This window comes from Delphinapterus leucas, chromosome X (genome assembly GCF_059928025.1).
Source record: "Delphinapterus leucas isolate spDelLeu-1000000601 "Yukka" chromosome X, BTC_Dleu_Yukka2, whole genome shotgun sequence".
In the NCBI taxonomy this organism is placed as follows: Eukaryota; Metazoa; Chordata; class Mammalia; order Artiodactyla; family Monodontidae; genus Delphinapterus; species Delphinapterus leucas.
Window position 1 is genome coordinate 66,285,474 of NC_143150.1, and position 10,730 is coordinate 66,296,203.

Here is a 10,730-nt window from a genome sequence, read left to right on the forward strand (position 1 = left end):
AAGTGAAGGCATGAAAAAAGATAGTCCTTGCAAATGAAAAACAAAAGAAGGCAAGGGTAACTATACTTAGACAAAAGAGGCTTTTAACCAAAGACTGCAATAAGAGTTAAAGAAGGACATTACATAATGAAAAAGGAGTCAATCAAACAAGAGGATATAACATTCATAAATATTGATGCACCCAACATACAGCACTTAAATATATAAAGCAATACTAACAGGCCTGATGGAGGAAATAAACATCATTACAATAATAGTAGTGAACTTCAGTATCCCACTTTCAACAATGAATAGATCATCCAAACAGAAAACCAAAAAGGAATATTGGACTTAAACTGCACATTAGACCAGATGGACTTAAGAGACATTTACAAAACATGCCATCCAACAGCAGCAGAATACACATTCCTCTCAAGAACATATAGAACACTTTCCAAGCTGGATAATATGTCACAAAAGAAGTCTTAATACATGTAAGAAGATTGAAATGCGAAGAATCTTTTCTAAGCACAATGGTATGAAACTAGGAAGCAGTTACAAGAAGAAAACTGAAAAATTGACAAATATGTGGATATTTAATAACATGTTACTGAATGGCCAATGGGTCAAAGGAGAAATCAAAAGAGAAATCAAAAAACTATCTTGAGACAAATAAAAAGGAAATACAACATACCAAAATATATGGGATGGAACAAAAGCAGTTCTTAAAGGAAATTTCATAGTGATAAATGCCCACAATAATGAAATAGTTCAAATAAACAACATAACTTTACACCTCAAAAAGCTAGAAAAAGAAGAAAAACTAACCCTAGTATAAGGAAGAAAATAACAAAATAAATTAATATTAACAAGCAGAGAAAGGAAATAACAAAGATCAAAGTGGAAATAAATGAATTACAGACCAAAAGTCAATAGAAGATGTCAATGACTAAGAACTGAGTTTTTGAAAAGATAAACAAAATAGACAAACCTCTTACCTAGACTTATGAAGAAAGTAAGAATGAGGACTCAAATAAATAAAATTAGAAATGAAAAAGACATTACAACTGACACCACAGAAATACAAAACTTTATAAGAGGGAACTTCCCTGGTGGCGCCATGGTTAAGAATCCTCCTGGCAATGCAGGCAACATAGGTTTAAGCCCTGGTCCAGGAAGATCTCACATGCTGTGAAGCAACTAAGCCCATGCACCACAACTACTGAGCCTGTGCTCTAGAGCCTGTGAGCCACAACTACTGAAGCCCATGCACCTAGAGCCTGTGCTCTGCAACAAGAGAAGCCACTGCAATGAGAAGCCCATGCACTGCAACAAAGAGTAGCCCCCACTCGCCACAACTAGAGAAAGTCCGTGTGCAGCAACAAAGACCCAATGCAGCCAAATATAAATTTAAAAAGAGACTAACATGAACAATTATACACTAACAAGTTGAACAACATAGAAAAAACAGATACATTCCTAAAAACATACAACCTACCCAGAATGAATCATGAAGACATAGAAAATTTGAACAGACTAATAACAGGTAAGGAAATTGAATCGGTAATCAAAAACCTCCTAACAAAGAAAAGTCCAGGACCTGATGGCTTCACTGGTGAATTCTACCAAACATTTAAAGAAGAATTAATACCAATCTTTCTTAAACTCTTCCAAAAAATAGAAGAGGAAGGAACACTTCCAAAATCATTTTATGAGGCCAGCATTACCATGATACCAAAACCAGAGAAGAAAAGAAGATTACAGACCAGTATACCTGAGGAACATAGATGCAAAATTTCTCAACAATATATTAGAAAACTGAATTCAACGATATGTTAAAGGAATTATACACTGTGATCAAGTGGGATTTATTCCAGGAATGCAAGGATGGTTCAACATCAGCAAATAAATCAGTGTGATGTACCACATTAACAAAAAGAAGAGTAAAAATCGTATGATCCTCCCAATAGATGTAGAAAAGCCATATAAAAAAATTCAACATCCATGCATTATTAAAAAATTAACTCTCAACAACCTGGGTAGAGAGGGAATATACCTCAACATAAAAAAGGCCAAATATGGTAAGCCCACAGCTAACATCATATTCAGCAGTGAGAAGCTGAAAGCTTTTCCTCTAAGATCAGGAACAAGACAAGGGTGTCCATTCTTGCCACTTCTGTTCAACATAGGATTGGAAGTCCTAGCAAGAGGAATTAGGCAAGAAAAAGAAAAGGCATTCAAATCATAAAGGAAGAAGTAAAACTGTCTCTATTTGCAGATGACATGACATTATATATACAGCACCCTAAAAACTCCACCAAAAAAATTGTTAGGACTAATAATTGAACTCAGTAAAGTTACAGCATACAAGATCAATGTACAAAAATTAGTTGTGTTTCTACACACTAATCACAAACTATAAGAAAGGGGAGCTAAGAAAACAATCCCACAAACAACTGCATCAAAAAGAATAAAATACTTAGGAATAAATTTAACAGAGGTGAAAAGATCTGTACACTGAAACTATAAGACACCAATGAAAGAAACTGAGGAAGACACAAATAAGTGGAAAGATATTCCATGTTCATATTGGAAGAATTAATATTAATAATTAATATTGGAAGAATTAATATTGTTAAGATGTTCATACTACCCAAAGCAAACTACAGATCCAATGCAATCCCTATCAAAATTCCAAAGGCATTTTTCATAGGAATTCAACAAACAAAAGTAAAATTTCTATGGAACCATAAAAGACCCCAAAGAGCCAAAGTAAACCTGACAAAGAATAAAAAGTGGAGGCATCACATCTCCTGATTTCAAACTACATTACAAAGCTATAGTAATCAAAACAGTATCGTATTACAAACTTTCAGCTGTAAGATTAATAAGATCTGAGTAATGTAAAAGCAGGTTACTATATTTGATAACACTATCATATAATTGAATTTTCCAAGAGAGTAGAATTTAAATGTCCTCTCCAGAAAAAAAGATAAATGTGTGAGGTGATATTTGTGCTAATTAATTAGATGGTGGGAATCCTTTCACAATGTATATTTATATCAAATCACCACAATGTACCCTTTAAATATCTTAATAATTTGTCATCCATACCTCAATAAAGCTGAAAAATAAAATTGGAATGGGTAAAATATAGGGATAAATATAATAGAATACCCTTCTTCTTATAGGTTATTAAAATATATTTGATGTTTGAAGCAAAAATTATAACACCATCTGATGTGGTACTCAATAAACAAAGAGGAAATACTTAAGACAATCATGTTTTTTTAAATGAGGAGGGTAAAGGTAACTAAATCAAAGTAATGTTTCTAGACCTCACTCAAAGTGGTAAACATTAATACCAGTAGACTTTAATAAGTTACATATGTGTATTTTAATACCTGGGAAACTACTAAGAAAACTATATAGAGCAATATACTCAAAAATAGTATAAATAAGTGAAATCAAATTAGTTCTCCAAAAAGTATTCCAGTTATCCCATAGAAAGGTAAGAAATGAGTCAGGGGACCTGTGATTCAAGACTCCAGAAATGTTCAGGGAAGAGGGAGGTGGTCTTTGTTGTCCAGGCCTCAGCTTCACAGGTCCCTACACCCACTCCTTGCCATTACAGAATCTGCTGAGGCCAGAGATACAGAGAGGTGAAACACCATGAGCCTAGGGGGAGGTGTCCCTTGGGGAATGAGGTCACCACTTGCCAGGTAAGAAATAGAAGAAAGAAAAACAGAAGTAACAAACAGGAAAAAATGAAAGGCAGACTTAAGCCCTAGCATATTAATTACCTTAAATGTAAAACAGCCTAAATATCAATATACTTATTAAAAGCAGAAATGGCATAATGAGGGCTTCCCTGGTGGTCCAGTGGTTAAGAATCTGCCTGCCAATGCAGGGGACACAGGTTCGATCCCTGGCCCAGGAAGATCCCACATGCCACAGAGCAGCTAAGCCTGTGAGCCACAGCTACTGAAGCCCATGCACCTAGAGCCCAGACTATGCAACAAGAGAAGCCATCGCAATGAGAAGCCCTCACACCACAACGAAGAGTAGCCCCCACTCGCTGCAACTAGAGGAAACCTGTGCACAGCAACGAAGACCCAATACAGCCAAAAATTTAAAAAACAAATAAATAAATAAATTTATTTTAAAAAAGAAATGGCATAATGACTCAAAAAAATCATAGAACAATATTCTGTCTACAAGAAACTTACTTCAAATATAATAATATAAGAAAATTGGAAGTAAAAGGAAGGGGAAAAGATATATCATGCAAACATTAATAAAACCAAAAAGCAGGAGTGGCTACATATATATAGATAATGAAGACTTCAAAACAAAGAAATTACTGGAGACAAATAGGGACATTACATAATGCTAAAAGGATCAATGCACCAAGACACATAAGCATCCTAAATGTGTATGTACCAAGCAACAGAGCCTTAAAACATATGAAGCATAAACTGATAAGCAGAAAGGAGAAATTAGGCAAATCCACACTTACAGTTGGGAACTTCAACACCCCTCTCAGTAATTGATAAAACTACCAAGAGAATGATCAAGGATACTGTACAACTGAATAACACAATCAACCAATAGGATATAATAGACATATATAGCACACCACCCAACATCAGATTACATACTGTTTTCAAGCATCCATAGAACATTCCCCAAAACAGGCCATATCCTGTGCCATAATAATGTAAAATAACTGAAATCATATAAACTGTGTTTTCTGACCATAATAAAATCAAACTAGAAGTCAATAATAGAAAGGCAACAGGAATATCACTGAAAACAGGCAGAAATTAAACAGTACACTTCTAAGTAATCCATATGCCAAAATGGAAATATCAAAAGAAAAAATTTTAATACATAGAACTGAATGAAAATGAAAATACAGCATACCAAAATAGGTGGTATGCACCTAAAGCAGTGCTGAGAGAAATTTATAGCATTATACACTTATATTACAAAAGAAAAAAGGGACTCAAATCAACAATCTAAATTCCTACCTCCATTAGTACATAGAAGAGCAAAATGAACCCAAAGCAAGCAGAAGGGGGAAAATAAAAATGTATGAGCAGGAACTAATGAAATAAAAACCAGGAGAACATTAGAAAAAAATCAGTGAAACAAAAAGTTGGTCTTTGAAAAAATCAATAAAACTGATAAACCACTTGCAAGACAAAGATAAAAAAGAGTATATAAATACCTATCACTAACAAGAACAAAACATCAGATATCACTATAGATTCTTCAGTCATTAAAAGGATAATAAGGGATGACTATGAGCAACTTTACACTCATGAGTGCAATAATATAGAAGAAATGGACGAATTCTTTGAAAACCGCAATCTACTAAAACTCAGCCAAGATGAAATGGACCATTTGAATACACCTATATGTGGTTATCAAAGAAATATTCATTAATAAAATATCCCTGAAAAAGAAATCTCCAGGCCTAGATGGTTCCATTGGAGAATTCCACAAAGCATTTAAAGAAAAATTAACATTAATTTTAAATCTCTTGCAAAAAATGGAAGATGAGAGAGCTCCCCATTCATTTTATGAGGACAGTATTACCCCAAATTCAAAATCAAAGAGAGTACAAAAAAAGAAAACTTCAGACAAATAGCTTGTTAATTCAGATGCAAAAAAAAAAAAAAAGCCCTCAACAAAATGTTGGCATTTCAAATCCAGCATTGTATAAAAAGAATTATATACCTTGACCAAGTGGGATTTATTCCAGGTATGCAAGCCTGGTTCAAAATTGGAAAATCAACCAATGAGATCTACTATACAAACAAGCTGGAGAAGAAAGAAATCATATGATCATATCAATTGACAGAAAATATGTTTGACAAATCCAACATCCATACATGATTTTTTTTAATCTCAAAGATAGGAATAGATGGGGGCTTCCTCAACTTGATAAAGAGCATCTACAAAGCACCTACAGCTAACATCATATGTAATGGTAAAAGGCTCAGTGATTCCCCCAAGATTAAGAACAAGACAAAGATGTCAGCTCTCACCACTCTTACTCAACATACAACCAGAAATTTCAGCCATTGCAATAATGTGAGTAAAGAAAATAAAAGGCATACAAGTTAGAAAAGAAGAAATAAAACTGTCCTTATTTTGCAGATAGCATGATTATCTACATAGACCATCCCAAAGAATGTACCCAAAAAAATCTCCTAGAACTAATAAGTGAGGTCAGCAAGGTTTCAGGATACAAGTTCAACACCCCCAAAACAATCACATTTCTAATACTAACAACAAATATGTAGAAACAGAAATTTAAAACACAATACCATTTACAGTAACTCCAAAGAAAATTAAATATGTAAGTATAATTGCAACAAAACATGTATTGTACATATATGCTGATTAATCAAAGAAGACCTAAACAACTAGAGAGACATATTGTGTTCAAAAACTGGAATACTTGACTTAGTAAAGATGTTCAATTTTCCCTAAATTGATTTATAGGTTTAATACAATTCCAATCAAAATCTAAGCAAGATTACTTGTAGATACATGCAATCTCATTCTAAAGTTTAAATGGAAATTCAAAACATCTAAAATAGATAAATCAATCTTGAAAGATAAAAATAAGGAGGAAGAAATCACTCTACCTAATGTTAAAAACATACCGTATAAGTTTTCCTTTGCTGTGCAAAAGCTTTGAAGTTTCATTAGGTCCCATTTGTTTATTTTTGTTTTTATTTCCATTTCTCTAGGAGGTGGGTCAAAAAGGATTTTGCTGTGATTTATGTCACAGAGTGTTCTGCCTATGTTTAGCTCCAGGAGTTTTAGTGTGTCTGCCCTTACATTTAGGTCTTTAATCCACTTTGAGTTTATTTTTGTGTATGGTGTTAGGCAGTGTTCTAATTTCATTCTTTTACATGTAGCTGTCCAGTTTTCCCAGCACCACTCATTGAAGATGCTGTCTTTTCTACACTGTATATTCTTGCCTCCTTTATCAAAAATAAGGTAACCATATATGCGAGGGTTTATCTCTGGGCTTTTAATCCTGTTCCATTGATCTATATTTCTGTTTTTGTGCCAGTACCATTCTGTCTTATTACTGTAGCTTTGTAGTATACTCTGAAATCCGGGAGCCTGATTCCTCCAGCTCTGTTTTTCTTTCTCAAGACTGCTTTGGCTATTCGGGGACTTTTGTGTTTCCATACAAATTGTGAAATATTTTGCACTAGTTCTGTTAAAAATGCCATTGATAGTTTGATAGGGATTGCATTGAATCTGTAGATTGCTTTGGGTAGTAGAGTCATTTTCACAATGTTGATTCTTCCAATGCAAGAACATGGTATACCTCTCCATCTCTTTGTATCATCTTTAATTTCTTTCATCAGTGTCTTAGAGTTTTCTACATACAGATCTTTTGTCTCCCTAGGTAGGTTTATTCCTAGGTATTTTATTCTTTTTGTTGCAATGGTAAATGGCAGTGTTTCCTTAATTTCTCTTTCAGATTTTTCATCATCAGTGTATAGGAATGCAAGAGATTTGTGTGCATTAAATTTGTATCATGCTACTTTACCAAATTCATTAATTAGCACTATTATTCTTCTGGTAGCCTCTTTAGGATTCTCTATGTATAGTATCATGTCATCTGCAAACAGTGACAGCTTTAGTTTTTCTTTTCTGATCTGGATTCCTTTTATTTCTTTTTCTTCTCTGATTGTTGTGGCTAAAACTTCCAAAACTATGTTGAATAATAGTGATGAGAGTGGACGACCTTGTTTTGTTCCTAATCTTAGAGGAAATGGTTTCAGTTTTTCACCACTGAGAACGATGTTGGCTGTTGTTTTCTCATATATGGCCTTTATTATGTTGAGGTAAGTTCCCTCTGTGCCTACTTCATGGAGGGCTTTTATCATAAACAGGCATTGAATTTTTTTCGAAAGCTTTTTCTGCATATATTGAGATGTTCATATGGCTTTTCTCTTTCAATTTGTTAATATGGTTTATCACATAAACTAGATGAAAAGACAACCCTCAGAATGGGAGAAAATATTTGCAAATGAAGCAACTGACAAAGGATTAATCTCCAAAATTTACAAACAGCTCATGCAGCTCAATATCAAAGAAAAAAACAACCCAATCCAAAAATGGGCAGAAGACCTAAATAGACATTTCTCCAAAGACGATATACATATTGCCAACAAACACAGGAAAGTATGCTCAACATTGCTAATCATTAGAGAAATGCAAATCAAAACTACACTGAGGTATCACCTCACACCAGTCAGAATGGCCATCATCAAAAAATCTACAAACAATAAATGCTGGAGAGGGTGTGGAGACAACGGAACCCTCTTGCACTGTTTGTGGGAATGTAAATTGATACAGCCACTATGGAGAAGAATATGGACGTTCCTTAAAAAACTACAAATAGAACTACCATACAACCCAGTAATCCCACTACTGGGCATATACCCTGAGAAAACCAAAATTCAAAAAGAGTCATGTACCACAATGTTCATTGCAGCTCTATTTATAATAGCCAGGACATGGAAGCAACCTAAGTGTCCACGGACAGACAAATGGATCAAGAAGATTTGGCACATATATACAATGGAATATTACTCAGCCATAAAAAGAAACGAAACTGAGGTTTTTTATATAGGTGGATGGACCTAGAGTCTGTCATAAAGAGTGAAATAAGTCAGAAAGAGAAAGACAAATACCATATGCTAACACATGTATATGGAATTTAAGGGAAAAAATGTCATGAAGAACCTAGTGGTAAGACAGGAATAAAGACACAGACCTACTAGAGAATGGACTTGAGGATATGGGGAGGGGGAAGGGTAAGCTGTGACAAAGGGAAAGAGTGGCATGGACATATATACGCTACCAAACGTAAAATAGATAGCCAGTGGGAAGCAGCTGCATAGCACAGGCAGATCAGCTCAGTGCTTTGTGACCACCTAGAGGGGTGGGATAGGGAGGGTGGGAGGGAGGGAGATGCAAGAGGGAAGAGATATGGGAACATATGTATATGTATAACTGATTCACTTTGTTGTAAAGCAGAAACTAACGCACCATTGTAAAGCAATTATACTCCAATAAAGATGTTTAAAAAAAAAGAAAAGAGTCATGTACCACAATGTTCATTGCAGCTCTATTTACAATAGCCAGGAGATGGAAGCAACCTAAGTGTCCATTGGCAGACGAATGGATAAAGAAGATTTGGCACATATATACAATGGAATATTACTCAGCCATAAAAAGAAACGAAATTGAATTTTTTGTAGTTAGGTGGATGGACCTAGAGTCTGTCATACAGAGTGAAGTAAGTCAGAAAGAGAAAAACAAATACCATATGCTAACACATATATATGGAATCTAAAAAAAAAATTGGTTCTGAAGAGCCTAGGGGCAGGACAGGAATAAAGACACTGACGTAGAGAATAGACTTGAGGACACAGGGAGGGGGAAGTTTAAGATGGGACGAAGTGAGAGAGTGGCATGGATATATATACACTACCAAATGTAAAATAGATAGCTAGTGGGAAGCAGTTGCATAGCACAGGGAGATCAGCTCGGTGCCTTGTGACCACCTAGAGGGGTGGGATAGGGATGGTGACAAGGAGGAGATACGGGGATATATGTATATGTATAGCTGATTCACTTTGTTATAAAGCAGAAACTAACACCATTGTAAAGCAATTATACTCCAATAAAGACGTTAAAAATAAATACATAAATAAAAAATAGTGAAGGGAAAGACACATAAGTCAATGGAACAGAAGAGAGAACACAGAAATCAACCTACACGAATATGCCTAACTGATTTTTGACAAGATGAAAATAAGTTAAGGATGCCCTTTTCAACAAATTATGCTGGAGAAACTGGATATCTATAGGCAAAAAAAATTAATATTAACATAAACCTCACAAAAAATCTAACTCAAAATGGACCATAGAAAACTAAAAATTAAAACATAAAACTTTTAGATAAAAATTACAGGAGGAAATCTTCAGTATTTCCTGAAGCTAGGGAAAGAGTTCTCAAACTTTATATCAAAAGCACAAGCCATAAAATGAAAATTTGATTAATTTGAGCTCCTCAAACTTAAAAACTTTTACTCTGCATAATATCCTCTAGAGAGGATGAAAGGATAACCTACAAGCTGGGAGAGAATCTTTACAAAACACATATCTGGCAAAGGACTAATATCTAGAATATATAAAGAATTCTCAAAACTCAGCAGTTTTAAACCCCACAACCTAGTTAGAAAATGAGTAAAATACAATTCACAGAAGAGGATATACAGATGGCAAATAAGCACATGAAAAGATTTTCAACATCATTAGCCATTGGTGAAATGCACGATGAGATATCATGCCTAACCTATCAGAATGGCTAAAATAAGAAATAGTGATAACACTAAATGCTGTCAAAGATATGCAGAAACTGAGTTACTCATACATTTCTGGTGGGAATTACATCCACTCTGGAAAAGAGTAAGGCAGTTTCTTACAAAACTAAACATGCACTGACTATATTCCCAACGTTCTTGGGCACTTATCTCAGAGACATGAAAACTTATGTCCACTATAAAAACCTGTACATGGATGTTCATAGCACTTTTATTTATAAGGAACAAAAATTAAAAACAGCTCAGATGTCCTTCAACCAGGTAAATTGTTAAACTAACAGTACTACCTCCATACCATGGCTAACTATTTGAAAATAA